This window comes from Strigops habroptila, chromosome 3 (genome assembly GCF_004027225.2).
Source record: "Strigops habroptila isolate Jane chromosome 3, bStrHab1.2.pri, whole genome shotgun sequence".
NCBI classification, from domain to species: Eukaryota; Metazoa; Chordata; class Aves; order Psittaciformes; family Psittacidae; genus Strigops; species Strigops habroptila.
The window spans coordinates 74688185-74694397 of NC_044279.2; the positions used below are offsets into that span (position 1 = coordinate 74688185).

The window sequence follows — 6213 nt, forward strand, 5'->3', positions numbered from 1 at the left end:
CATCGCCCCGTTCCCACCATCCCCAAGGAGCCGCCGTGGGCTGTGCCCGGCCCCGGGACGCCTGTTCGGCAACATGGCGCTCCAGGACCCTGCTGCGGGACCCGGCACCGCGCCGAGGGGCTGCGGGGCTGGTGCCGCACAGCGGTTCCTGAGGGTCACTGGTGTTTGTGTGACCTGTGCCTGGGGAGATGCGGGTGATGCGATGGGGCAGCGAGTCGGGAGCACGCTGAGCCCTCCCCAGGGGATAGAACTCGGCCCGGCCCGGTCCTTCCTGGGGGCAGAGATCGCGTTTCCAGGCTGTCCACGCACAGCCGGGTCCATTCTGCAGCGGTACCAGCGCCGGACACACAAAGCCCCGCACAAAGCCTGGGAAGCGGCGGACACCGGCAGGGCCCCGGCGCGGCGAGGCCCGGTCCCGGGTCCTGCCTCACCGGCGCGGGCTCCGCGCAGCCCTCGCAGCTCCCCCGGCCCAGCCGAGGTTCTATCCCCCCGTCCCAAGTGACAAGTCCTACCCACAGCCCCGGGACTCGCGTCCGCCCCGGGCGGAGCCGGTGGCGATCTGAGCGCCGGCGGCCACCGTTGTCGTCGGCATCGCCCCCCGGCTGTGGCTCGTGCCTCGCCGGTGCCGCAGCGGCTGGGCCGGGCTCCCGCGGCGGGGCCCAGGGGAGGCGAGGGGAGCGGGCGCAGATGCCGCGACCCGGCGGGTGTCGGGGCACAGCGGAGGGGCCGGGGCCCGGCGGGGAGCGCACGGAGGAGCGGTGGGGCTCGGGCGACGGCGAATAAAGCCCGGAGGGCCGGAGCTGGCGCCCCCCGTCCCCGCCCGAGCCACCCGTGGGTCTCCCCGGCCAGTTCCCAAGCACCGCCCGGCCCTGCCCCACAGCACACGGAGGTTCGCGGCTCAGTCAGGGCCGGGTTTGGTCTCAGGAGGGTGCTGGGCTTTTCAGGAGAGTGTTTGGGGGCTCAGGACGGTGCTCTGGGGCTCCGGAGGGTGTTTGGGGTCTTAGGAGTGTGTTAGCGGTCTCAGGTTGGTGCTCTGGGGCTCCGGAGGGTGTTTGGGTGCTCAGGACACGGGGCCAGGGCTCTGCAGCACGGACCCAGCCGGGCATTTCCCAGCTGCAGAACAGAGCCCTGGCCCCGGGGCTGGGCCAGAGCCCGAGTCCTGTGCCTTTGGGCTCAGAAACGAGCCCCCAGCAAGCGTTTCTGAGGCCGGGGCCAGGCTGGGTGCCCTAGGGGGTGATGGGCTGGTGCATGAACCCCCTCCGGAAGGGGGGGATCCAGTCATTTTGGTCCCAAAATGCCAGGACACCAACATGCACCAGCCCAAGTTCAACATCTGAGATAGATAGTCTCTGGGGCGAAAGGTGCTTCTCACAGTGGGTTTGGGCTGCACCGCTTTATTTGCTTCATTGCATGTACAACCACCACAAGAGTCCTGGGCGCTCGTTAGTCCTAGTTAAGGCTGGACAGTGAGCAATCATGACAGGTCATATCCACACATCATGACAGTGATTGATTTACAACCTGGCCACAAGCCAGGCTCAGTTCAACAAGCACAAGCTGTAACTGGCTGGAGTCAGAGCTGGCGAGGGCATCGAGGAGCTGGAGGCGAAGATGGGCTGGAGATGGACACGAGCTGCAGCCACGATGGTACTGGAGCCATCGAGGAGGGCAGAAACAGAGACCTGGAGCTGCAAAAAAATGGAACTGCTATGAGGGCACAAACCACTGACCTGAAGCTGCAAATGAGCTGGAGCCATGATGATCAGGAGCTGAAGCTGTCTGTAAGCTGGACCTGAACCCAGAGCAGAAACCAGTAAGCTGAAGCCAAAACTGAACTGGAAATGTCCAGGAGCTGTGGCTGAAAAAAATGGGGACCTGAACCAACAAACAAAACAACCGAATCGAAACCGAAATCCAACCTCAACCCCCCCCCAGCAAACGGGAGCCCAAACCCCCAACCTGGAGCCATGTCCGAGCTAGAGCTGTGCACTGCGCTGCGGGCGGGCGCAGGCAGGGCAGCAGCCCAGCTGCTTCTTGTGGCTCCTCTGTCCATCCCTGTAGAGCAGCAACTGGGAGCTGACACTGGTCAGAGCTGTATGTGAGCTGGAGCCAAACCCAGAGGAGAAACCAGAGGGAGCTGCAAATGAACAGGAGCTGGGCCTGAAAGGAATGGGGACCTGAACCAAAACACAAATGAACCCAAACCCAAATCAAATGTGAAACATCAAAACAAGCATGCAAAACAAAACCCAAAACAACCAAACCCAACCCAAAAGCAAAACGGGTCCCAAACCCCCAGCCTCTGGCCATGTTTATGCTGGAGCCGCACACTCCTTGCTCTGTGACGGGTGGGCACAGGCAGGGCAGGCAGCCCGTCTGCTTCTGGGGCTCCTTTGCCCATCCATATGTGCATCCCTGTGCAGGGACAGACATGGCACAGAGCTCCCAGCAGCACAGCCGCGCACAAAGAGCCCCGGAGCTGCTCCCCGGCCAACCCCGGCAACCTGGCCCCGCACCCCCGAGACGGCCGGGGAGGGACAAGCAGGGCCGCGACCCCAGCAACGTGCCAGTTCTCCCCGGAAGGGCGGGCGAGGACCAGGGTTCCCCTGAAAACCTTCCCGCAGGAGGGGGGAGCCCGCAGCCGGAGGGGGGAACCAGAAGCAGCCTCGGACAAACCCAGCAGCAGAAGGCAGGGGGAGCCAGTTCAGTGCCTTTGGCTACTCACCGGCATTAGGGCACTAACGAGCTGCCAACTCCCCTCGTCTGGGCTCCCGCTCTTTGGAGACCCCCCCACTCATCCAGGCTGCGTGCTCCAATGCCAGGGTCATGCCCGGATGTGCGGGAATGTCCGGCCTGCGCAACCCAAACCGTCCTGGCCTGTCCGGCGCTGGAAACACTCTGGGTGCAGCTCAGAGAACGTGTCTCATTGCGGGATGTGGCAACTCCAGCAGCACTCGCATCACACGGGGACCCTAAAACGCACCAAAAAAGCATTAACAGCACCACAGGGGACCCCAGACGCGGCCCCCCCCGCCAGCCCCGGGAGCACGGTACGGACCCCAAGCACACCGTGAGGGACAGCGACGGGCGTCGTGTCCCCGTGTGCAGCTCAGAGACACCCCCGAACACAGACCCCGCCAACGGGCTGCAGCGTCTGAGCTGCCAGCGCCAGCCCCGGGACAGAGCTGCCCGACCACCAGCCCCGGGCGTCCAGCCACCCCTTACCCCAGCGCTACCGGGGCCGCACCGCCCCCCTTCCCGGCCCTCACCCCTCAGACCCGCCGGGCCCGGACACCCCCACAAGCCGCGGTGCTGCCCGGGCGCGAGGTTCGCCAGGGGCACGGCGGGACCCCCTTTCCGCCAGGGACCCCTCAGACCGTGCGGTCCCTGCCCCCGGGGAGGGAGAACAGCCCGAGGGGCGGAGCGTTGCCGCCCTCTAGTGGAGCAGGGAGGTGCTGCGGGAACATCGATCAGCATTCCAGGCTGTCCAGAGCACAGGGGAGTCGTGTTGTATGTAATAGGGGAGAGCAAGGTGCTTGTTCCCCAGGAGGAACGACACGTCCTATGAATAAGAGTCTCTGTGGGCAAGCGGCTAGTATCTCAGGGGTATGATGTTTAGTATTATCGTGAACCAAGTTCCTGTAGGAACACAGTTGTCTTCTGTTTCGCTGGGCTTGTCAAAATCCCACCTGCCTTCTCCTCTGTCTGAAGTTAGTTGTCACCCTTCCTCTTACTCAGATGGTTCACTGATCAGTCTGCTACCTCTCCTCGAGCTCTGGGAGCTTGAAGAAATTCCTTGTTCCATGGAACTCTAAACTCCAGTTTTACAAAACCATCACTTCTTCATCGCCTCAGTGTTGTACGTGGTCATTCCCTTCCCAGCCATGGTCAGTCAGTAAAGCACCTTGAGAAATAGAGTGAGAAATCAAGGCAGGAATGAACACACACCCCAAACCCACTCCAGATGGATTTCCAGCAGCTGTGGCTGGAAACTAACCCTCACCCCAACCAGACTTAACCCAAACCCTTCAGAGCCACAAGAGCTGTTACTGCTCGAAATCCACCTGGATAGGGATTTGGGTACTGCCCAGACTGGATCCTGGCTGCTGTTGTAAGGCAGGATCTTTAGAGATGAGTGTAAAGGTGTCCAGGACTCACCTTGCACCTCTGCTGCAGCCTCCCTGCAACACATTTGGGTGTGCTGAAGCGAAATGCCAAAGGTCTTGGGTGTCTCAGATCAATCTCTTCTGCCATTCTGCACTCACACTGCATCTGACATCCCAGCCTTTGCTGCTGAGCCCGCCTGAGCTTCTGTACTCAGTTTCTAGAAGTAATGCTGCCCTCGTGTCTCTCCCCCAAGAATGGTCCCTGCCCCACAGATACCAACAAAGTCACCCCAGGCCCATTTTCCTCCCAACCCCAAGTGGCCTGCCTGACACCAACTCAATCTCCAGTTATAGCTGTTTTCACTGGCCACAGAAAATCACTGTGGCCAAAACCTGCTTCCTTTTAAATTCTCATCTAATTAAAGATAGAGAACAGGCAGTCGAACCACACAGGAGAAGGGAGAGCACAAAGTGCCACCTTATACCCACTGGGTTCCCTTTCAGTACTTTCCTGGAGCTGTTGATTCTGTGTCCTGGTGTTTATTTGAGATCCAAGAACAGTGACAAACGAGATCTCAGAACAAGATCCTGTGTCAGCATGTGCCACATGGGCTACACAACGGGGAGCTCATTGCAGCTTCTCTCTTCCAAAGGACACATTCTTCCAATCCCTCAGCAGCATCTCTGTGAATTTGTTTTAAATTGACCTTTCCTTTCCTGAATGAGTGGGCTGTGTGCAACCCAGACTATTCCAGGTGAAGGCTTTCTAGCGCTCCAGCTTGTAAACCCACCACCTCCATCAGAAACACTTCACGTTGTGCTGTCCTAAGTTCCCAACGAGTTACTCACTCCCTCTTTCCTTGGGGGAATAAACCAGAGCTTCCTCCTTCCCTGGTATTTCTGATGGATGAGCTCCCATAATGCAGAGCCAGAAATCCTTGCTGTGACATAAATCCTGGCCTTATTATCAGGATGGAGTTTGATACCAGTTTTACTCTCTGACCTTCCTGTAGTAGGCAAATCAAGTAGTAAACATTCAGTTCATCGCCTGTGCCCATCAGTTGCCTATTCTAATCAGAAAAACAAAGGAGTGGACTCCCCCCACAGTCAGATTTGATGCCACAGATCCCAATGACCACGGTGTGTAGGGTGACTCTTGGCACCCCACAGACGCTTCCCACCACCTGCCCACCCTGTGTGTTGCTGCTGAGAGGATACTTTGAGGTGCTGTTTCCCCCTTTGCTCCAAAGGGTGCTGAGGGCCTGGCTGGGAAGGCAGCCCTGGAGATGGCAGTGGAGGTGTCAGAGCTGCTCGGTGTCAGCCACAGCTGAGCGAAGTTTTCAGGGTGCCCAGCAGGTCCCCATCACCCCGACGGCCTCACCTGGAGCCCCACCAGCCACACACCCTTCCCCATTGGCCCCAGTTCTGTATTTAAACTCAGATCGGGAGCTGCTTTTCTGTTCTCTGAGAGCTGTGTTATAAATCTTTTGGTTTTTTAATTAATTTTTTTATTTTGTGGCTATATGTGTTTTCTGGTTTTATTGTACTAGTGTTATTGGGCTGCTGTTGACTCTTGTTTAGGTAGTGTGGGGTTGTATAAGCAGGAGTAATCTCTGGTTTCCTGCTGTCCTTAGACTTAGGTTTGTTTGTCTTCTGGTTTTGTTGTCATTTGCCTGAGCTGGTACCAGTATGTGACTTCATGAGGATTTTGCTTCTATTGACTGATACAAGAAGGCTGGAATATGTTCTTTTTAAAGCATGTTTGTTAACTTTTGTCCTATTGATCACGCCTACAAATGCTCAGTCTGCTCACAGTGTAATGGTAGAGCTTCTTGTTATGTTGATCTCTGGTAAGCTGCTTCTCAACTTTTTGAGCCTAGTTCAGATTAAAGGGGCTCTTTGGTGACCTGTACCTACGGAGGGGGACCGTAGGGGACCTCTCGAGAGTAAGGACACTTTTTCCAGTTCAAGTCAGAGCCCTGGGGCTTCTGTTCTTGCTCTGGATGTGGAGACGTTAACTAAGGTCTGGAGCATTTGCCGTCATTCCTGAGATTCCTTTCATCTATCCTTTATATGATGAGGGAGAAGGCTTGCTGTGGTAATGGTG

The 6213-nt window shown here is 57.9% G+C and overlaps 1 long non-coding RNA gene across 1 annotated transcript; it reads right to left on the minus strand.

Moving 5' to 3' along the window:
• Positions 1-1369: 1369 nt before the first annotated feature.
• Positions 1370-3425, minus strand: LOC115604698. Its single transcript, XR_003990380.1, has 3 exons — positions 3270-3425; positions 2726-2972; positions 1370-1688 (listed from the first exon to the last, which is right to left on the minus strand). It is a non-coding gene; the product is annotated as an uncharacterized LOC115604698 (long non-coding RNA).
• Between the last annotated feature and the right edge of the window lie 2788 nt (positions 3426-6213).